The 22,487-nt window shown below is 41.9% G+C and overlaps 1 protein-coding gene across 1 annotated transcript in view; it reads left to right on the top strand.

Annotated features, from left to right (window-relative positions):
• The first annotated feature begins 255 nt into the window (after window positions 1-255).
• The window catches only part of ROR2 (receptor tyrosine kinase like orphan receptor 2), a 142,953-nt gene continuing 120,721 nt past the window's right edge, over window positions 256-22,487 (top strand). The window contains exon 1 of the mRNA XM_050329075.1: window positions 256-319. The gene's annotated coding sequence lies outside the window, so the exon portion shown is untranslated. The remainder of the gene's footprint in view (window positions 320-22,487) is intronic.

Below are 22,487 nucleotides of genomic sequence, written 5' to 3'. Positions count from 1 at the left end.
GGAGGAGGAGGAGGCGAAGGAGGAGGAGGAGGTGGGGAAAGGAGCGCGGCTTCCTCCGCCCCCAGTCAGGGACAGTCGGCTAGCGGGAGCGCAGGGCGGGCGCGGCGGAGCACGGGCGAAGTTTTGGGGTAGCGCGGAGCCCCCGCCGACGGCAGCGGAGCCCTCCCGGGCCGCGGGCGCTGCTCTCCGCCGGCTCTCGGCCGCGGAGCCCGGTCGGGCACCATGGTCCCCGCGGCGGCAGCGGCGGGACGGCGGGGGAAGGCGGGCCGCCTCCTCACCCTGCTGGCCACCGCCTCGCTCCTCCGCCTCCGAGCGGCAGGTAAGGAGCGGGACCCCCGGCTGGAGGGGGAAGGATGCTGCTGCTCTTCGGGCAGGGCTGCGCGGGGTGGGGGGACGGGAGGCAGGGGAAAGCCGCGCCTGTTCCTAGGACGATCGCGCGTACCCACGTACCCATTTGGGACCCGCGGAGCCTCCGGCATCCCCAGGTGGTGGTTCATGTTGGTTGCCTACTCTTCCCCCTTTTTTTCTTTTGGTTCCTTATTTTTATTCCACTTTTCTCCCTCTTTCCTCCTTCTCTCTCCCTCCCTCCCTCCTCCCCCATTCCCCCTTTTGGTTTATTTTATTTTTTAAATTTTTTTTTCGGTTCTTCTTGGCACAATGGAAACTTGATGTTGTGTGTTCTTTACGAGGGGGCGGGAGTTGGCAGGAGGCGAGGAGGGCAGCTGAAACTCTCGCCCCGAGCGCATCCCGGCGCCCCTGTCCCAACTCGGGCGGCCGCCGCTTCGTGCCTCTCCTCAGCCGGTTCAGCGCACCGAGGCTGGTTGGTAGCCACTGAAGGGGGCTGAGGAGGGCGGGGGGGGGAGGGGGAAAGAAGGAGAAAACAAAGGAAAAGTTCTGGGTTTAGTTGTTGAGTCGTTGCCGAGGGTGGATAGCGATGAGTGGAGCCTCCTGCTTCACTCTGCCCGCCCTCCAGCCCACTCCTCGGAATGGTTATAATAATGTGTTATTATTTGGGACGTTGAGCGTTGCCAGAATCTCAGCAGGAACCAGGAGGGGATTAAAGCTGAGTGGGCGAGGGGGCAGCCGCCGTGCTCGCAGCTCATGGAGGCTCGGTGGGGTCTCTTTCTGTGTGCCTTTGGGCTTTAGAGGGTCCCATTTTCTCTGTGTACCTACCTGGCCGTCCCTCGGGGACTGAGGAGGTCGGCCTTTGGGCTCAGGAAGCACTGCACGCGCGGTTCAGCGAGCTCCACGATTGTTTTTAGGGCTGGATAAGCTGCCCTTATTAACATCTGACCTTGCGCCGCGGCAGCGGCGGTGCGGCTGCTGAGCAGATGCAGTTTGTCCAGCATCTCCCTGGTAGTGCCGTGATTTACAGGGACCTTAGGGGAGCGTGTGGAGTTGGAGAACCGCGATGGTGTAAGACTTACAGTTCCTGTAAAAGACGCCGCATAAACTTTTTTTTTTTTTAAAGATTATTCCCCCTCCCCTTCCCCGCATGCTTAAGTTATGTGGTGCTGTGCTTTCGAAGCAGAAAAGGGGAGGCTTAACGTTTTCGTTTCTCTGGGATGTGAAATGCACCGGCGAGGTAGGAGCTGCCGGATTCAGCTCTTTGATCTTCCATGAAGCCATTCTCTGGAAAATTGCCCTCTCCCCTTCTGCAGCAGATAAACCTTACTCACAAACTCCTTCCCGGGGCGCCTTGCCCAGGGACTGAGGGAGGAGATGACAGGCTGCACCATTTCCATGCCAGGTTTGTAACCCTTCCCGTGCTGTTCCCCACGGGAACTCGGCGGTTCGCAGGGCCTTCCTCCCCCGCCTTTCCTGGCTTTAACTTAATTGCACCGAAGTGCTGGAGGAGACCGATGATGTCTTTAAGGAAAAACAGTGATGCTGCAGATTAGAGGGGACTTGTTAATCAATTGCACGTTTGAAAAGGCTTTTCTTCCCTTTGTTGCTTTCGCTAATCCATTTACCTCTCCGCGGGAGGTGACAGATGCCTATATTTCCTGTTATTCAGCTCCGGGGGCCGAGGTCTTGCCATTTGTTGCCTTTCCATGAAGGGAGAGGGTCAGCAGAAAGCTAGAGGTCTGGGAGCTTTCCGGGGCGAGAGCAGGAGGCGGGCATGTTACAGCTCGCGGATTTGGGGTCAGTTCCCGTCGCGTTTATTTTTCCTAGTGGCTTTATTGCTCCCTTTGAAGAGGCTGCCCCGCCGCTCTGCGCCTCCCCCGGGGTCCCGGGCTCCGGGGGTCTCCCGGCCGGGGGGGGTTGTGGGGGGTTCTGTGGTCGAAGGCAGCGGCTCAGGGAGGGATGACTGTGACATCTCTTCCTCTGAGAGACGCTGTGAGAGGAGATGCCGGGTTCTCCGTCCCCCTCCCCACTTTATTCCCTTTGCCCCGAGCAGCTCGATCCGTGTTCCGAAGGCAGCGGGAGGGAGGTGTGTGCACGGTGTCCCGCCAGCTCCTCTCCTTTCTCCCTTCCCTTCCCCTTCCCCTTCCCGCAGCCCGTGAACACCGACTTTTGTGCATCTGCCACAGCCAGGCCCTTTCTGCCCTTCCAGAGCCGCCCCACGGCGTCCCGGGGTTGGGTGGAGGGGTGCGGGATGCCGGGGAACCCCCTGGCCGAGCCGGGGAGAGCGCCTGGCGCCGGCAGGAGGGGCCGAGGAATCTCCGGGAGCTCGCAGAGCACCTCCATCTGCTTTTGAGGGCAGTGGTACTGCTCTCTCCGCTTGCAAACGCCCCCAAGAGACACGTCAGATCTGAGGAGAGCGTTTCAACCTTCTCTGTGGCAGTTATGAAATCATAAATTACCTTTAGAAGCGCATTTGAGATTTTTTTTTTTTTTTTAAGCGCTGCCCCATAAACGGGCTCGTGATAATCGTCTCAACCACCTGTAGAAAGTGTGGATTCGCTTTTCTTGGATAGGCATGAAGTTTGAGACTCCATTTTCTTCGCTGAGTGTGCGGCACAGTGGTTGAGAGCTCATAATCACAGCAATAAATACTTGTGTACTTCTATTGTTAAGCGGTATTCTTCTGTTTAATTAGATTTGCTTAATGGTAAATAGAGTCCTTGTTAATCTACATTTCAGTTTAAGGCTTATTTTTGAAAATGCTGCTTCAGCCTTTTCAGTGTTCACTTTTACATTATCACCGAGGTGAGAGGCAACAGAAATTTGGATGATCCTTTGATGAAAATGGTGATGCACAATGGGCTCAGCTCATACAGACTTTTTTGCCCCCTTGCCATTAAATAGGAAAGGACGTTTAATCAACTGGAAGTTAATGTTCACGTGACTTGAGAGGTATGCAGAATGCAGTCTTTTTTTTTTAAGAAAAAGTAATAACTCTGTCAACAGAATGTCTGGGAAATAATGGTAACTCTTGCCTATGATTTTGAAAGTCCAGACACTTGTGAACTTCTACGTAATTTTATTTACATAAAAAAACCCCTCTAGTTTCTGAGAGTGCAGTGTTTGGGGAGAAACTAATACATGCATGGATTACTTCTGAATGCCTTTGAATACCCTACTACAAAAAATTGTAAAATACACGAATCTTGAAAGTTGCATAAGATTCAGCTGTGGCTCCATCCTCACTTTAATAAAAGAAATTTAGCTCTGGAAATTGTAAAAATTGTAAAAGTCGATGTAGCTTTGAGCATAAGAAGTCTTCGCATAGCTTTTTAACCAGTGACATTGGCTACATTCGCTATTTTTAGGTCAAACCTTAATCAAACCTTTACTAGCATTAATTAAGTCGTTAAGTAGTTTAGTGGTGAAATTTATCCTTGAGTCAAGAGCTGACATTGAATGATTTTTCTCCTTGAGTGTCTCGATTAAATTAAGCATTTGTAATGGAATTGCACTTTTCTCCTTAATCTCTTTTCTGCTGTAAACAGCATAGAAATGCAAGATGCAGGAAGAAAAGAACCAGATGACAGACGAGGCAAATTAATCCTGTTTAGTGAGTTTCCAGTTGTTTGCAGAAAAGCTGATCTTTTTTCCAAACTCATTGCACTTTGTCTAAGGTGTGAATAGCTTTCAGAGCTGTCATTGGCATGGAAATATGTTTGACCACTAATTAGCAAACTGACAGTCTTAGCCCCCTAGCCAGTGAGAAGAAAATGTAAAAGGGAAGAATGGTAATAAATACTGAGTTTTGTTTGATAACTGTGACAATCTTCTATATAGAAGACTTGTAGAGTCCTCTTCATGGCTTATTTTCAGAGTCTTAAATTCACATTTTATATTCCATAAAAATGTCAGTTAGAAGCAGTCACCATCTCGAGCTTTAAATTATTCTTTTGATTGAGAGAATTTATTTTAGAGGGCCTCTGTATTTTCTTCTGAACATTGCAGGCAAAGAAAAAATTATTCAGCAAACTTTCTTTTTTTTTAGGTAATACTTCTTTCTGTAGATGTTCTGTGTTGCCTTGTGTGGTTGCTCAGAAGGAAGAAATGCTACTTACAGTATTCCATCTAATTTATAGCATCTGTCACTGTGTTCTCTGTGCAAAGAATGGTTTGCTATTTAAGTTTGTTTATTCATTGTGAGGCTGTTGCTTTGTAAAGGAAGTTGTCATTAGGCTCAGCATGTCTGGATAGCATGCAAGTACTCAAGTCTTCTAATCCAGTGACTACAAAGTAGTTAACGCTTCAAAGAAAAGGAACGGCAGGATTTTGTTGCACTGGAAGAAGATGCATCGTTTGTTAATCTTGCTTTTAGCTGTTACTCTCACTGCAGACTGACTCCTGCGGCATTGCTAGTAACCTTTTGGGACAAACAGCGATTTTACTTGAATTATTTTCTTTCCTCTTGGTGTTGTCTAAACTGTAAGTAGTGAAATGCATTTTGCGGTTTTTTTTTGCATTTTTTTTGGAGCATTTGCCATGTATGAATACACATTTGCACACATCCTGCTACACAGTTTTTCTGATGTTCTACACGAACTTGACTCACAACCAGCATTTTTCTCTTGACATCTGTTTGTCCTTGCCTAGCTTGGGAAAGGACTTCCACTTTCTCTTCCAAGTAATGCCAGCTGGTGATCTTTTTTGAAACTCAAACTGGGTGCATATGACTTTCCAAGTGGTAAAAGATGCTTTTCAAAAAGTCGAAAGGGGATCCCTTAGCTGTAAAGCACGACTTCATCTTTTAAATTTGGCAGTGGGCAAAAGCTTTCATTTAAAAACACAAATCTGCATTGTGTGTGAGTCGAAACAAGAAATCACGATAGGAATGCGTTTCACTGATGGTGCATTGTTATGTGATGGGTGAAAGTAGATATATCCGACCCACCTCAGGCTTAGCTGGCTCACAGGGTTGTGGCACTAGTCTTGAGGAATTTGCAAAGCCTGCTGAAGACCCATTGTGGTCATCCTGTAGGTAGTTCCATGCTTCTGGGCTGGTTTTGGATCTGTTTGTGTGTATCTGTAAGAGGTATTCTGCACACGTATCAGAGGTGTGAAGCTATGAGGATATGCGCCTCTCTGGTGATTGAATTAACCTTCGTGTACATTAAAGCTTTCTGGTCTTGCTAAAATGAATGCTGTGGTGGTGAAGAAGTGTGATACACAGCAGCTGATGGAAGAGGAAGGATATCACAGTGTTGCTGGTTCAGTAGAAGGTATTTGGATGACGAGTGTGGTTTTACGTGCCTGTCCCTCTGAGTCTAGAGCATTGACTGACATCCCCTAAAGGCTGTGTGGTTGTGAGGGTGCAATTTCATGAATCTCTTTGTTTGTTTAGTTAAATCAGCAAGCTGGCTCTGCTGGAAAGTAGTCACAGGGAAAAAGGATTCTGTAAAATCAAAAACTACGTGGGCAGAGTTGAACAGAGAAAAGGCACAATGGAAAGAGATGAGGCGTTTTCTTCTTCCACTGTAATGATTTTACTGAAGCAAAAGGAAAGTGTTTTGTCTGAGTACTGCTTGCAGAAGCAGTAAAATGAAATTGATGGGGAACTGTTGGGGATCCCAGTCTGCCATTTTGGTTGTAAAGTAATGAGTAGTTCAATTGGGAAACTAGATTAGATCCCTGTTGGTATTTTAGAATCATAGAATCAGATGGGTTGGAAAGGACCTCTGAGATCATCAAGTCCAACCCTTGTTCCTTTTGTTCCTGAGCAATCCCATGTGAAATCCATCCCTATTTCACATGGGAGACGTGCCTAAGTACCTTTCAGATTTGAAATTTCTGTTCAGATGTGAACTCATTAGGACAACAAACACAAGTTCGATATTCTTTCTTGAACAAAAAAAATCCCCATGTGCATATTGTCATGCCTATGAAGCCTCTACTGAACTTAGATTTCTCTCTTCTAATTGCTTTGGTTGGACACTTCCTTCTGTATGAACAACATAAACATTTAATTCTGTAACTCCAGGTTATTGCCACTTGTCCTCATCAGCACTGCTTTAGGGTGTTCATTTAGCAGTTTGTCTGGTAAGTATTGTTTCAAGGTGAAGTGGTTTCTATAAATGATTTTCCTTGCTTTTGGTAGTTCAGCACCTTAGCATTATTTTTTCCCGTGATATTGTGTATATAAGAAGAATGACTTGACTGGTTGTATAAGGAAAAGGTACATTCTGGAAGAGTTCTCCTAAAATTCTGAAGTTCTTACTGTTCAAAACAACTGTGTTGAATCATAAATGAAACTATCAATGGACTATATAATTCCTTATAAAAGTAATTGTGCAGTCACATATCCAGTCATTGAGTAGATAGAGGACAGGTAATGTACCACAAAGGACAAATTTTGTTCCTGTTTCTTTAGTAAAAGAACTATAAAAATTATAGTTGCAAATAAAAAATTTGATTTATACCAGCCAGGAACACTCTCCTCTTCTAAGTCATCTGAACTGTAAGTGAGAAAAGGTTTATCATATATAAGTCTAGAAGAGAAATCTCAGGGCTCTACCAAAGGCAAACTAATGAGACTGGCAGGCTGCTGCTGCACACGTGGAGATTTGTTTCTCCCATATCTGCATCAGAATAGATAGATGTCATCTCTCTAACTTGATTGTAAAGGAGACACAAAAGATTTCTGGAAGAACAAAGTTCAGAGCCAGAGGTAACCTTCTAGGACTTTTCTGTGCTGCTTAACTCAAAGTACACGCGCATCAGGCATTAGAGCTGTGCTTCGCAGCAAGACCGTAGCATTACTCCTTGTGTGCATTTATATTTGTAAGACGTTAATCTTTCATTTCTAAGGCCCTTAGCAAGCTGTAATTGTTGTACTTTTGCACATGGCAAGGCATCATTAAATGAAGTCACCTCCTTCCCACTCCCTAGCTCTTCATCCTGCAGGTGTTGCCACCTTCCAGTCTTCCTGTCAGAGCAGTGGGTGGACATTCAGCAATCTGTTTCAGCATCAGCACACTTGGTCTGAGCTAACCTGGTTGATACTGATTTTGATGGGTCAGTGGTCTCACATGGGCAACTCTGCCCCTAGACCAGAGGAGGCTGTACCCTCTGCAGTGCAGTCACCAAGCTGGGGGTTAAGAGGCTGACCACCTATTTCACTAGGTCACTTGGGGCTGATAACTGTAGGCTAGAGAATTTTACTGAGCAGGTGGGTGGATGATGGGACTGGTACCAGTAGTGGCATCTTCCAGTAAGGAAATTCATGAATCTCCATTTCGGTCACCCTGTAATCTCTGTAAATTCCTAGTTTATCTCTTCCGGCTTCATAGGAACTTCCTGTAAATTCTTACAAAACCAATTGCTATCCTTCCTACTTGTGATGTCTCTATAAAGCTGTTGCTTCAAGTTTAGGCTGTGGTGTGCTACCATGCTGGTTGATATTGTCTGTTTCTCCACATACCCTGTCACGAATGTACCTCATGTTCCAAACTGTTTAATACGTTATTAACTAACTCTGGTCAATGCCCACATTTCCAGTAAGGTACAGGTATATAAAGAAATAATAACCCAGTACTGGGACATTAATCCACGTGAGAGTGGTACAATAAAACTGATTGTCTGTGGGATCACCAGTGCTGGCAGAAGGGGCTGCTGAGAGACAGGAGGTCTGAGTCACAGCAGTGCCACTTTATGTCACAGCTGAAGGTGTCGTGGGATGTCACTCATTTGTCTTTTGGGAAGCATGACAAAGTTCTGATAGTAAAGAATAAGACATTTCTGCTCTGCACTGGTGTGGCCTCACCTTGAATATTGTGTGCAGTTTTGGTCACTGCAATGTAAGAAAAATATTAAGGTCTTAGAGGGTGTCCAAGGGAGGGCTCAAGGGGATGGTGAAGGGTTTGGAGGGGAAGCCATGTGAGGAGCGGCTGAGGGCACTTGGTGTGTTCAGCTGGGGAAGAGGAGACTGAGGGGAGACCTCATTGCAGCTACAGCTTCCTTGTGAGGAAAAGGGCAGACACTTCTCTGTGGTGACCAGTGACAGGACCTGAGGGAACAGCCTGAAGTTGTGTCAGCGGAGGTTTAGGTTGGATATCAGAAAAAGATTTTTCCCCCAAAGGGCAAGTGGGCACTGAACAGGCTGCCCAGGGCAGTGGGCACAGCTCCAAGCCTGACAGAGTTCAAGAAGTGTTTGGATGATACTGTCAGGCACATGGTGTGACTCTTGGGGATGTTCCTGTGCAGGGTCTCGATGATCCTTGTGGGTCCCTTCCAACTCCGCATCTTCTGTGATTCTGTGTTTCTGTGGAAAGAAAAAAAGACAAGAAGAACTGCTGTAGAAACATTCATTCCATTTGTTGGGGTTTGCAGGAGAAATTATTCCTGAGAGTGTATCAAAAGTTTTGCCAAATACAGCAAGATCAGAAAATGAGGAAAAAAAAAAGAAAGAAAGAAAGAAAGAATGATGTTACTTCAGAATCCAGGACCATAGCAGCTGAGTAACTTCAAAATAGATTCTGTAAATCTCTTGTATGAATCAATAATAAATAAAACTGTGTGAAAGCTTAAGAGGCCTCGGCAATGTATAAAATTTTTCTGCATCATTCATCATAGTAAAGTTTTAGCAAGAAGTTATAGGAGGTCAAGAAAATACCAGGGCTTTTTGTGTTTAAAATGAGAGAGTGACTGTTCTGGAGAGAAGATAATAAATGGTTTTACTGTGATTGTTTCTAGTTTAGAAAAGTGACGTAGCAGAATTGTGTTATAGAAAAAACCCAACAATGCTAAAACTGGTAATGTTGCAGGGATGTTTCTGTATACAGTAAGATTTATCTAATCTTAAAATACCAAGAGCATAAAAGGGCAAGTTAAGGCTATACCAGCAGACTTTAGATAGATAACCCAAATATAATATCGTATTCTCCTTCCCCCCCACCCCAGGCAATAACAATTCTGTTCTGATTTTCACATTTTGCTGATGTATTAGAGAAGTTGTTTTTTTTTTTTTTTTTAATAAAATATCCCCTTGAGGTGTACCCCTGAGGTATAATTGTCAAGTGATGCAAAACTACACAGGCTGTATATCAGAGAGTTGACTGGACAAAAAAATTAACCCTGCAAAATCCAACCCGGTGCTGGCTAGGTTACCTGAATTGGCTTACATCCAGTCCCCAGGAGCACCTACACTGGTGTGGGGAAGAGACCAGACTGGGTGGCTGGGGGGCTGGGAGGGGGAGCACATGGCAGCCCTAGCAAGGAGTGGCTTGTATTACCGTGGGGATGTTCTCCTGGAGATAAAAAATTGGGTATGCAAAAACACTGGCATGATTGTGCAGGCTGGAAATGTTAGAGACGCTTTCACAGTGTTGTTATGATTGATGGCTGCCCAAGATTTGGATTCTGCAGAGAGGAGCTGCACCCGTGCAGGTGAAATGAGAAAATTCTCACCTTTCTCAGAAGTCTCTTCTGCAAACATGTATTTGATTAATTGTCAGGTAGTTGTTCTCACCATAAATAGTCTTTGTCATTTGTCTTGGTGTTAGAACTGTTGAATCTCCAGCGTTTGTTGCTTAAGCTGCATTTTAGGAGTCGTCTCAGTTTTTCTTTGCACTCCGGGTAAGAATGAACGATCTTTGAAATTAAATGTGTTAGTAAAACAAGGGAGGGGTTTGGTGTTGTTTTTGTTTGTTTGTTTTTGTTTTGGGGTTTTTGCTTTGCAATAAACAATGAAATGGGAAAAAAGGGGGTTTTGTGAAGTTTTTGAAGATCTGTCAGAGCTTATTGAATATTCTAAGTTTAAAATAAAAAGGATCTTGTAGCATCCATCTGTAATTACTCTTTTAGATCTTACAACTTTTCTTCTGAGAAATACAAATCACTCTTCTTCAGAGCAGACACGAAACATTTCTTTCACCAAGTTGAAAAGAAAAAAAAAAAGGGAGATGAGTCTGTGATAGGGAAACCAGAGATTTGCTTTCATATAAAAATATCCTTTTTTGGAGAATGGGAAATAAAAATTGTTTATGGTACCCTAGGAACTCAATAGCTGAAGGATGAGCTTAAACATAAAAAAGTATTTTAAAAATTGTAGTTATAGTGGTGGTTAATGATGACTCCTTTCATGGTAGACCAGAATCCCTTCCAAAGAGGAAAGTGGTAGTCTGTAGATAAAATTATAAGCTTGAACAGGATCTGAAACAAACCTACATGAGGAAAGTATATCTGCTGTTGTTTTAATTTTAAAAATAACTGTGCCTCATAGCTCTGCCTGGAAGTAATTTAATACAACAAATTGGTTTTTTTAAAAATATTTCCAGCCAGACCAGAAGCAGTAGTTAATAAATATCTTGAGAGGGTGAGTCTGCTCTTTAAGCTGGGTTCTGCAAACTCAGTGAATTTGGATATTTATGTCTGAAATTACAGATAGTAATTCAACCTGTTTTTCTAAAGCTGATCTCTCATTTGTCTTGTTCCTTCTGTGTTGGCGTAGAAATGTGATTCAAAAATCTGTTCCCTCACAGAGGTAGCAGAGAATCTGTTACAAAGTTCATGATACTGTGGTTTTCAAAGCAAGGAAAAAAAAAAATAACAAAACCCCAAAATGTTTCTTTCAAATTTTATGTCTAGAGAGCTTTTGGATAATGTTGCTCTTGTGGAAAATATTTTTGCCAGTGTGTTATTTAAGAACACAGCACATGGAGAAAACGCTTTGAAGAGGATCATGCTAGTCGAAGACAAGAGCATACGGAGTTAGGAAAGGCAGATTTCAGAAGTTATACTGGTTTGTAATCCAAAGGCCAAATTTAAAGTTGGGAGCAGCTTTGAACTCAAGGAGAATCTGTTTACACAGGAGAGGACTGCGAAAGTGAAAGGTATTAATTTACAGAACATTTTCAAAATTACAGCACGTGGAAAATTCATTGAAAATTCACCTCACATTGACTGAACAATTACTATGTCCACAGAGGCAGTTATTAAAAAGTATTAGTTTAGTTGGAAACCAAAGAGTAAAATAGATGCAGTACCTTCTTCCTGCAGGCAAATCCTTAGTAATCTGTGAAATATTTGTAATGTCGCCTTTGCTCCTCCTAAAACACATTGGCATGTGATTTATCATTTCTAGAAATAAAGAGAAGAATCAAATCTCAGTACTGTCGTGTTGTGCTCTGTAGAAATTCTTCAAGTGCCTTTAAGCCTGTTATGTCTTCTAGGAAGCTCAAGATCTTCCACAAGCCCAGTATGATTGGGGTAAAAAAAAAAGGATCTAAGAGGACTTGAGAGGTCAGATTCTTTGTTCTTCAGGGCGTAATCAACTCTAGCTGACACAGCCTATTCTCAAGAGGTGACAGGAACAGAGGTTCAGTGATTTCCACAGGCAGGCTTAGCACTTACTTACACTTGATTGTAATCCAAATGCCTTGCTTCCTCTTACAGTTTATTCCTCTACCTCTTGTAGTTGTACTTGATTTTTTTTTTTAACTTCTAGAACAGTTCCTTAAACTTTGAAACAATTGCTTTTCAAAAATCATCTTGTCTCCTTGTAGATACCTCTCTTTCAACACCCCCTTCATCCCTACTGTTTTCTCAGCCTTTCCTCTTACATCATGTTTTCTGAATCTCGTGGCTGTGCTCGTTCTTCCCGACTGGATTTGCTCCAAAGCATCTTTCTTGAAGCCTGCTAACCAAAACTGGTGTGCTCCAGCCCAGGCTGTACCGGCACCAGCTAAAGGAAGATGATTGTTTCCTATATTTGCCAGATGATGTTTTTTGTTTCTCAGACTGAAGTCTGGCAACATGGCATTGCTCAAGTTCTGATCTACTACAGATCCTTCACGCTGAGTTGTTGCCAAGTCCCTGTTTGGTACCAGCCCAAGGGTTTTTGCAGAAGACTTCCTGCCTGTCTTCACTCAACTGCGTGCCTTTATTTCCACTCACTCCAAAGCATTTTTTTACTGGCATTTGATTTCGTTTGCCAAAACCAGAATGTTGGTAGCACCTATCACCTTGCTGTTGCCTGTGGAGTCCATCTAGGGAGGTGTCAATGTCCCTGAAAATCGTGAAACTCCGTGATTTCAGCTGACCACCGAGGGTTAACTCTCGCGGTTTTCTAATGAGCTGGAATGTTCCTCTATATAATTGTGTCATGTCTCACTTATGAGAATGTCATGTGGGACACTTCCCTCCCAACTAGTTAGCACCTTCATTTCCTGCTGGCACGGCAACTTCACGCTGCCATTTAATACAGAATAGTAGATGTCATACTGCAGTCCTTAGGAGCTGAACTTCCCCCAGCAGAAACTCTTGTGAGGTATTTAAGTCTCTGCTTCTGTGGTTTCTTCATAAATAACTTGCCTTTCTGTTAGTCTCATTTTTGTAGCTCTGGTGTATTTCCATACTGTGCCAGAGAATGAGATTCATCAGTTTGAAAGGCAGAGAGTTCAGACCTGTCCATTCTCAAAGATCAATTTTTTTTTCCTAGGTTGAGACAAAGTCTGTAGAAAACTTTTTGCCACTGACGTTTTGTCTCTTAATAGCATGTCTGTGCCAATTGCATGGATTAAAGTTGTAGCCTTTAATCTCACACTGGTTGATGTATTCCTACTTCTTTTGCTCTTGAAAGTCCCATATTGTGTGAGTAGTTGCATGTTGCAAGACCAAGACAATTAACCAAAACCACTGTACCTTTGGGACCATATGATATAATTTCATTTTTAAGCATTAATACTCCTCTGAAATAAGTTATGGACTTAAAATTATAGAAGTAACATAAGAATAAATACGTGTAGTCATCCTTGTCTCTACAGGGTTCTCCTCAGTTCCTCTAACTCACATCATCCCATCCTCTTCATTTTACTTTTCTGTTCCTATGATTTAATCTTTACCCCTACAGCGTGTTTTCCTCTGATGCTTAGGTGTTTTCTTGTTGGTTTTTTGTTGGTTTGTTTTCTTTCTGACTAATTCTTTGCCCATTAAGTAGCACTTTAGATCTTAGGAATTCACAGACATGATAAAAAGTATTTCAGTGATGCACAGTGGTTGTTTTCATCTGTCTGGAAAAAAAAAAAGTCCTTGGGCAGCAGGTAGGAAAAATACCTTGAAACAGGTGGCTTCCTGTGACTAACTGTACCATTAACATGCTCCTTTATAATTGACATTGCTTGAGAAATCAGCACCTTTACTTTTCTTAATATGGAATGGAAGAGTAAAACCAGGAAGGGGGGAAATGGGGAGCATAGCTCTGATAAGGTGGGAGCAGGCTGGGGTGGACAGATGCATCTGAGCAGAGGGTCTGGACTGTGATCCAGTTTATGAGGAAAATAAATGTCTGTGGGGGTGTGAAGGGTTGTGAGAATGTGTTACAGCAAGTACAGGGGAGTTTAATGTGCTCATGAGTGTGGACTGGCAGAGAATTGGAAACTTCTACTGCTGCCCACCCTCCCTCCCTCCTTCCTTTCCTCCCTCCCTCCTTCCTTTCCTCCCTCCTTCCTTTTCTCCCTCTCTTTTTCTCGCTCTCTCTTCCTCCTCCCTTTCTTTCTTCCCCCCATTTGAACTGATGAAACCATTCTCTTTGGTAATTCTGAGTAATTTCGGTAAGTCTTGGGGCTTTTCTGTGCAGAGACTGCCAAGTTTTTAGAAAATATATAGTGGCTTAGGGATTTGAATGTATGTCCAAAAGAGACAAGGTTTGAGACCTCCAAATGTCTTTAGTTTAAAACTATAATTTGGAAATAATCCTTCCTCAGTCCCAAGAGAAAAAAAAGCCAATACTTTCATTTATACTGTTAAGTCATCATTCTCTCCACCATTAGGGTTCCCCTCCCTTCTGAACAAGCTACAGTTTGTTTTGCAGCTTTAATGAAAATGAGTTTAGTTGATTTAATGTTCTGTTTTGTGATGAAGTGTCTTATCTAGGTCATAGTTTAGCTGTTAACAATATATTTATGAAGTGGTAAGAGTTCTCTGCTCTGCGGTGAATTTAGTCTCTAGAGTGGGGCAAAATGCTATTTAACTAGCAAATAAAGCAGTTCAGCTTCAAATTATGTCAAAGTTGACTGCAGCAATTTTAATCTTTTAGTAACCCCCTAAATGCATGCATGGAGTATCTGGAACTGCTCAAAACTTATGTGACCTCTACTACAGAAAAGGCATTTCAGATAAATTAATATTATAAGTAGCTACCCAATGAAGGGAATTTTTGGATTTAAAAAAACAATTTAATACTTTTATTCCACATGCAGACTGTAAAATATAGCTAAAGACTAAGAACCTATTCCTGAGCTCATGTTTTTGGTACTCAGGTCTCCTTTGACTGGCTTATCAAATGCTGTGCTAAATCCCTGTAAGTATTTGAAGCTGGCATTTGTGATATTTGCTTGGGAGTGTGTTGTCTGTCATGTAACAGTGTTATCAGCAGATGTTTCCCTCATTTTTGCGTAGCTTTTGTTGGTGTTTAACATAATCACAGCTGTAGTGGTGAAAACACAAGCCATAGAAGCGTTCGTGTTCCAGGTGTTCCCGTGCAGTGTAAATGCAGTTATTCAAATGAATTCTGTATGAACCAATGCTCCCCATAAAATGCTTTGAAAACAACATTGTTTGACATTTCAGTGGTGTCTGTTGAACCAGGGGTGGTTTATTTCTGTGTCTCTCCCGTCCTAAAAAAAATGGTATGTGGGCCCTTTCTTCAGTTGTGTATCACCAGAGTATATGTTAGGCATGATTTCTAGGCATGGTTTCTGATGTATTGAATTTTGCAATAACTATAGACTAGCACATGATACGTAAATAATTAGTGAACCACATCAGTAATTCATTGGCTGTGTTTAATTAAACTCTTAACCCTAGAGTGCCTTCTCAGCTCCACAGAAGGTTGGATTCTCAGAAGGTTCATTTTACTTGAATTTCAGTTACATGAACAGGAGTTTCTGTGGAGTCACTATTTTTGACTTGGTCCAAGGTGGCAAACCTCTGTTTAGTGTAGAATAGTTGCTTTGGTCTCCATTCTTGTTTTATGTTTTCATTTGTATCATTGTAGCTCTGACTGAAAATATTACCTTCAGAAAGATTTGATTTCCTGAGTCGTTTGTTTTTGCATTAAGATGGTTTATAGTTCTCTATTGGGTTCTTTTTTGATCTGGAAAACCATATGAGTGAACCTGAACTACCTAAAGACAAGCTTGCCCGTGTCTTCAGGAGATGGGCAGTGAAGGAGGTATGTGAACCATGAGTTTGCTTATCTAAGATCCCACAATACCATTTGTGTAAAAATCTATAGACTTTTCTGCCCTTCTGCCCCCCAGCTCCAAGCAGCTGTTTGCTGAGGCAAACTTTAAAAGACCTGATTTCATGAACACATTTTACATTTTATTTTACTTCTCAGCCAGTTATCTTACAAGGTTACTTGCCTAAGTGTATCTCTCCTAATTAGTGCCACAAATTAATAAAAAAAACCCAGTAGATTTTGCCAGTAGCTTGCAAAGTTCATGGGATAGTCTTGTTTGTCCTACAAATGAGGAAACTGAGGCAGAAGGAAGGTGTGTGAGGTGTGCTGAGAGCAGAGAAATTTTTGGGTGAGCAAGAGCTTCTTTACATTGTGTCCATGAACATGGGGTACCAGGCAAACACTTAATATGATGTTTAGTGGAGAACTCAGTAAAAGTCTGCGAAGAAGAAAGTAGAGGATCAAAATGCTGAAATAAACCCGCTACATCAGAGAATTCCTATTGTTGATTTGGTTTTCAAGCAGTCGAGTCACTAGCTTGCTTACATTTTTATCCAAGGAAATATAAAATTTAAGCTCTTATTGCATTTAGGTATCTCGGCATATATGCACCCTACTGCATTTAAGTATCCTTGGCCAGTTGCTGTGGTTCATTCTTAAAGAAAACTGGTGGAAGGAATGGACAGACAAGGCAGCATAAATGGCAAAAACTTAACAATGTTTTTTGAACAGTGTCATGGAAAGTTAACATCAACCAGAATTGTAAATATGAAAGTCTGTTTTCAGATTGAAGCAAAAAGTATAGGAGAAAAATGGGTTGTGGGAGAAAAACAGGCGTGCTGTAACTAGAAGAAAACCTGACAATTGTTCTAAAACAACTGAATCTAACATCTTCTCTTGTTAAAAGGGATTTATTAGAAAGTAGGAAAATAAACAGTTTGAGAATAATTGAATCATGGAGTCCTTGTGACTTACATTTGTAGCACATGTATGGAGAAAATTATTGTTTTTCAGATTGATACCAGTGAACAGAAAGTTCCCATGGTGGGTGCTTGAAATAATTTGGGGAATGGGAAAAAAGCAAGTTTGGCAAGGCATTTTTATTTTAGTGGCAGATCCAACTTGCACCTTCACAAAGATGAAGTGCTTGACCTACTACATTTCCATTGGTCATTTTTCCATATGCTGTCATTCACTCAGCAAGCTTTTAAAGTCTTTTTGTGGAGGACAGACTTTCAGGCTTGGGAAGACATCAGAATTTTTGTAGACATAGGAGCAGGTGTTTGGTCTGAAAGAGGAGACTGAGCAGTGGAGAGCTTTTTTTGGGACCAGAAATCCAAAATGTCGTCCAGACACTCAACTTGCTGCCACAGAAAGAATGAAGCACCTGCATGAGGAGTTTGGAGTAGCAGCGTTCATAAATTAATAGTGTGGCTGTGAAGAGACTGGCTTGCCTTGAAGAAGGATTTTGCTCACAATAGCTGTGTGCAGATTTTTTTTTAAATTTTATTTTTACAGGAGGAACTGAACATCTTTAATGGAAGCAGCAGGACAGTTTCTTTGCTCAAAGTGGGATTTTGCAAAGTGCTGATGACAGGAATGCCATACACTACCAGGACATCTTGTCTGCAATTCTTTTTTCCCCCTCATTCTTTTTTTTTTTAGTATGGTTGTAAAATGTAGAGGCTGATGCTGGCTACAAAGTAATCCTACAAATAATGTAATGCTCATCTTCAGGTGTCGTAAAATGGAAGAATTCTGTTCTAGTCACTGAAGTCACAGCATTGATGTTAGAGAACAGAAGTTAAATTTAACATCTCTTACATCAGATGATGTTTCTAGTTCCTGGAGATGTTTTAGATTAGAAAGGCTGTGTTCAGGCAAACTGGCCTCCCCTTGAAGCAATGTAGTTGTTGTAAATAACAGCATTCCTCTTGCCACTGATCAAGATACAGGAAATTATTTAGTCTTGGACTGTGGCATGTCTTTGCAATTGCTTATTACTGGATTTCAAGATACTTCATTGCTTGTTTCATTTTCCCTATTAATATTAATATTTAGTTAAGAGAAGCCTGAATGCTCAAGCTCTGCCAGGGGAAGTTTAGGTTAGATGTTAGGAAGAAATTCTTTACAGAGAGGGTGATCAGGTATTGGAATGGCCTGCCCAGAGAGGTGGTGGATTCACCATCCCTGGAAGTTTTTAAAAAGAGATTGGACATGGCCCTTAGTGCCATGATATAGTAATTAGAGTTGGATCAGGGGTTGGACTTGATGATCTTGGAGGTCTTTTCCAACCCAATCTATTCTATGATTCTATGATTCTATGTTGTTTCGATTACTTGATTACAGTTTATAGCAATTCATTATTTGCTTTGTGTTTGTTTGTTTGGGTTTTTTTTCCCTAAGGGTAAATCAAAAAAGTGGGGTAGTTTAGGTTACCAACAGGCCAGAGATTCTTTTTGACACTTAAGGTGAACCAATTAAAATGAAAGAAAATTAAAAAGTTTTACTTTGAGCCTCTGATCTGTGCTGCCTTGGTAGCTATGTTAATGGACGTGTATAGTTTTATATATGCAGAATGGAGTGCAGTCTGCTCTGAAGTTTGATAATTTTCTTTTGCCTAGATACCTTTTTGTCTGGCTCAGTTTAGTAGTGTATTATTCTGTGCCTGTTGCTAGAATCTTGATTTTGCTTTTTATCTTATCCAGCAAGTATCGCTGGAAATTTCTGTCCTAAGTCTGCTTTAATTTACAGTATTTTGCTTATCTTCAGGTTTATCTCCCTGTTTTTACCGAGGGAAGGCTTTCTGCGAGTGCTGGAGCCATCAGATAAAGGGTCCAGCCAATGGTGATGTGTGGGGCTATTCTTGACAGACTGGATTTGCAGCGGTGTTCAGCCTGAAGAGGATGATGTTCAGTTGCAAGATGAACTGATGACCACATCTAATAGGGAAAGGAATGACAGAAAATTAAAACAAGAGAGAACACTAGTTAGTTTACACGCTGAACAGGAAAATGAAGTGGAAATAGGAACCACTTGGGGATAATTAGGGTCGGAAGGGACCTCAGTTCCTCATGGGGTCCAGGCCCCGCTCAAAGCGGGGCTGACATTGCTATGACTGCTCTGCCATTTAAGATAAACCCCCAAAGAATGAATAGATCACACTAAAGCATTTGTGATTTCTTTCAGCAGTACTACTTTATATTTCCTTTTTTTCTGACCCTGCAAAAATCATATGTTGAATTCAAAAAAGTATGAGTGAAGTTTCTGCCTGTAGTGCTTGATTTTATGTGGACTGACTTGATAGCCTGAGGTTGCCATCATCAATTTTAATTTCTCTCCGTGCATAATAGGAGTGATACTGAGTCAGTAGGGAGTTGATCGTCCTCATGGTTTAATGCTTTGAAGATGAGGCTATATAGCTGTAATTACTGATAATACCTGACCTAAGCCCTTTCCTTTATAACAGGCACTACATCATTTTGTGATTTCTTTTATTTGCATTGTATATTTTAACTACAGTTGAGAAACAAAGTGTTGTCCAGCCTCAAGAACACTTGTTCTGTTTAAACCACTGCTTTCCTTAATTGCCTGCAGGATCTTAATTACCTGTAGGATCTAAGCTGCCATTTTATTTTCCTAAAATAGTTTAGGTAAATGTCCTCCTAGCCCCTCTGTTTCTTTAGAAGGTTGGCAAGTTTGGAAGTGTTTTCAGGTTTATTACTCCTCAGCCTTTCAGAAGAGTTTTCTTCTCCCCTCTTTCTGTTATCAACAGACAGTGTGCGAAGTTGTGCAGTTCAGAGTGCAAGAACAAAAGGGAATAATGAGTTCTTTGCATTCCATTAATTATGTGCTGTCATAATTTGCATTGTATTTTGCAAATTTGGGAAACGTTTACACATGTAAGCAATGGATAAATTCGGCCAAAATTTTCTAACTTGCATATTGGAATTTGTTTGTAAAAATTAAGTGACCCTCCAGAATTACAGAGTATCTGCAGCTTTCTTTGGGGAAAGCATATGCTGTTTAAATGTCAAAGTATTTTTTTGTGGCTTTTGCTCTCATCCTGACGCATTGTGTACAAGAAGAATATTTTTGGTAGAGGAGTCTACTCTGCATAGAAGTCAGCATTCATATTCTCCCACCATAGGAGATGACTCTGTTCCAATACACTGTTGTACTGTAACAAGCACATAAATTAAACACAAAATAATTTTTTTTTCTTGTGTGTTTACAGTGTCACTCTTTTGATAGTGATTTTGCATCTAGGTTTAGGCCCTTTATTTTAGCCTTGAATATGCAGACTCAGTTGAAAACCTGTGTTGCTAATTTTCGGCCAGTTAATAGTTCCAAGTGGATGCAATTTAATAACCCTTGTCCTGTTTTGATTTGCCTCCCACACCATCTGGTCTATGTCTTTCTCCTGGTCTTTTTTTTTTTTTTTTCCTGTCCTAAAGGATAGTATTTTTTCAATAATTCAAACTTTGCAACATGTCATCTGAAAACCTAGCTTGCTCTGAAACTTCCCTGTGCAATGTGTCTTTCCAGAAAGAAGGCTTTCTGTATATAGAGGGAAAAGAACGTGAACAGGAACCTGTGGACAGGTTGGAATGGCAGGAATGCAGTGCACAGTAAAGATGTCTGTTTCTTCACACTGAAATATTATTTAAACACATTTCAAGAGTAAAATTATTTCATGGCTCCGAGGTCTCCTGGATGCCTTTCTGTATTTCTCTACAGGCCTTCACAACACATTCTATTGTTGGTGAGTGGCAAGAGATGTCAGTCAGGAATACAGAATTACTCAACCTTTAATGAGATGAAAGTTAAGTGCTGTGATGAAGCTCGTAGTTTATTAACTGGCCTTATTTATGTTTGATTTAGTAAAAATAACCTAGACTGGTGCTGCTTGAGCTTAGCTGTTTGTTAGGACATTTGGAAAATGCTGGGTGAAAAGTTTGACAACCTTGTTTCAGATTTTGGAGGATCATTTGCCTGCATGACCCGCGATGCTCGTTGTTTAGCCTTTGTCTCATGTTTTACACAAGTTGTTTTAGCCAGTGTTCAGGTTATTTCTGATTTTTTTTCCTGGGTTTTGTTGGTCTGTGTTATATCAACTGGAAGGTTTGAAGAGGTGGGTTGTGGGGGAGCTAGGCTGGGACTAGCTCCTGGGAAAGCAGCAGGGGAATTGCACCTACTGTGGTACTAGGTGGTCGTGCTCTGGCTGTCTGCTTGTGCTGTGAGGAGAGAAGAGGGAGCTGAAGGTGTCCACCTGAGTTTTAGCTGGGTTTGTGTTGCTGTTTTCACAGCAAATCCTGAACACCTTCAGTCCAAGTTGCACCCTTCCTCAGAGAGGTGAGGGTGGTGTCTGGTCCCGTGTGGTGAGGGGTGTGAAGGGTACACACAGCCTGACCGTGCCTGCACAGGTGGGTGATTCCCTTGGCAGGGGAATTGAGCTGTGGTTCATCCAGGTGGCCTCCTACCCCTTGTCAGATATACTGATAGTCATGAGCTAAATTTTCAAGCACGGCTTAGTATTTTCTTCCCTGGTAACAACCCTTGTTGCTATACATGTTTCAGAGTCAGATATGAAGATGTATTTCCTTGTTCCAGTGCTGCCCCTGTGGTGACAGAAAGGTGATCTGGGGGTAGAAAGTCAATGTGTACATACAGTCTCCATTTTGCCTGACAGAATTGGTCTGAAAACATTTTGATGCAGTCATGCCTGCTCTCCCTCTCCTCCTCCTTATGCAGCAGCCTGGTTTCCCTTATCAAAAGTCAGCTTTCAGGTCTGCTAGACTAGTGCTACTCTCTCTTCAGTCAGCTTGTGCAAGATAAAGGCTTGGCTTCCACTTCTGCTTCAGTGACGTCAGCTTAACCCAGAACATGGATCTGTTGATGCACGTGGGGGTGTGGCATTTCGGTGATTTTACTGGGACTTAGTACTAATTATTTTGCCCTTTGAATAAGTGAAGCATTCTCTTTTGCCTTTTCATGAACTTTTGGCGTGTTACTGATAGTGAAAAGATTTAACCAAGCAAGCTTTCATGTGTGTTTGTCCTGTACCTTTATAAATTCTCTTCTGTGTGCATTCTCTGGTAGATACCATGCGATTACCCAAAAGAGAAAACCAAACCCTACATAACCACTGGAATTTTTAAAAGTCTCTTTGTATTATGCATTATTTCCTACCATTTTTCTGCTGTATTGAGGGTGATAATTTTAGCTTGGTTGGGAAAAAAAATCCTAGTAAATATTTCTAAAAAGAGGTTTAAAAGTTGGTTCATCCTGATATATTTCAACAACCGGTCCATCTCTAAGAAAGGAGTGTGTTGCTTTTGTTTTGTTTTGTGTTTGGTTTTTGTTTTGCTTTGGTTTGTTTTTTTTTCTTTCTTTTCATTTTGAAGAGTGAGTTAGGATCTTACTCTCTTTTTCTTTCCAGTGATTTTTACACTTCTGCTTTTCAGAGCGATGATTTGACGGACATTTAGTCCATATATGTGACCTTTGGAAAGAATTTAAGAGATTCTTTTTCCCTTGTTCTGTCAGTGCTTTGTTTCTCTCGAATGTGCAGTAAATGTTTAACTTGAAGTGTATGGGCACAGTATATCCCTGAAAAAATGGCATTTCAGGAGAGACTCTCTTTTCCAAAAGACTTTATAATAAGTCTCATCTTAATTTTAATTTGACTTCCCACTTCCAAAAGTAAAAATGGACCGTAGCTTAGCTCAGGTTATCGGAATTTTCAACAGTGCAAATTACTTTGATGCCTTTGTCTTTTGCATTGCTGTCTTCAGGGGTGATCTGTTGCACACTGCAGGCAAATGCATTTCAGGACATCCGTGTTCATTCTGGTCTTTCATGTGCACTGTGTTTTGATTCAACGTCAGGATGAGACTGGATGTCC

This window comes from Myiozetetes cayanensis, unplaced genomic scaffold (genome assembly GCF_022539395.1).
Source record: "Myiozetetes cayanensis isolate MyiCay16 unplaced genomic scaffold, myiCay2020 scf4, whole genome shotgun sequence".
NCBI lineage: Eukaryota > Metazoa > Chordata > Aves > Passeriformes > Tyrannidae > Myiozetetes > Myiozetetes cayanensis.
Note: the sequence above shows the minus strand (reverse complement) of the source record. Positions and strands in the feature narration are given on the sequence as shown.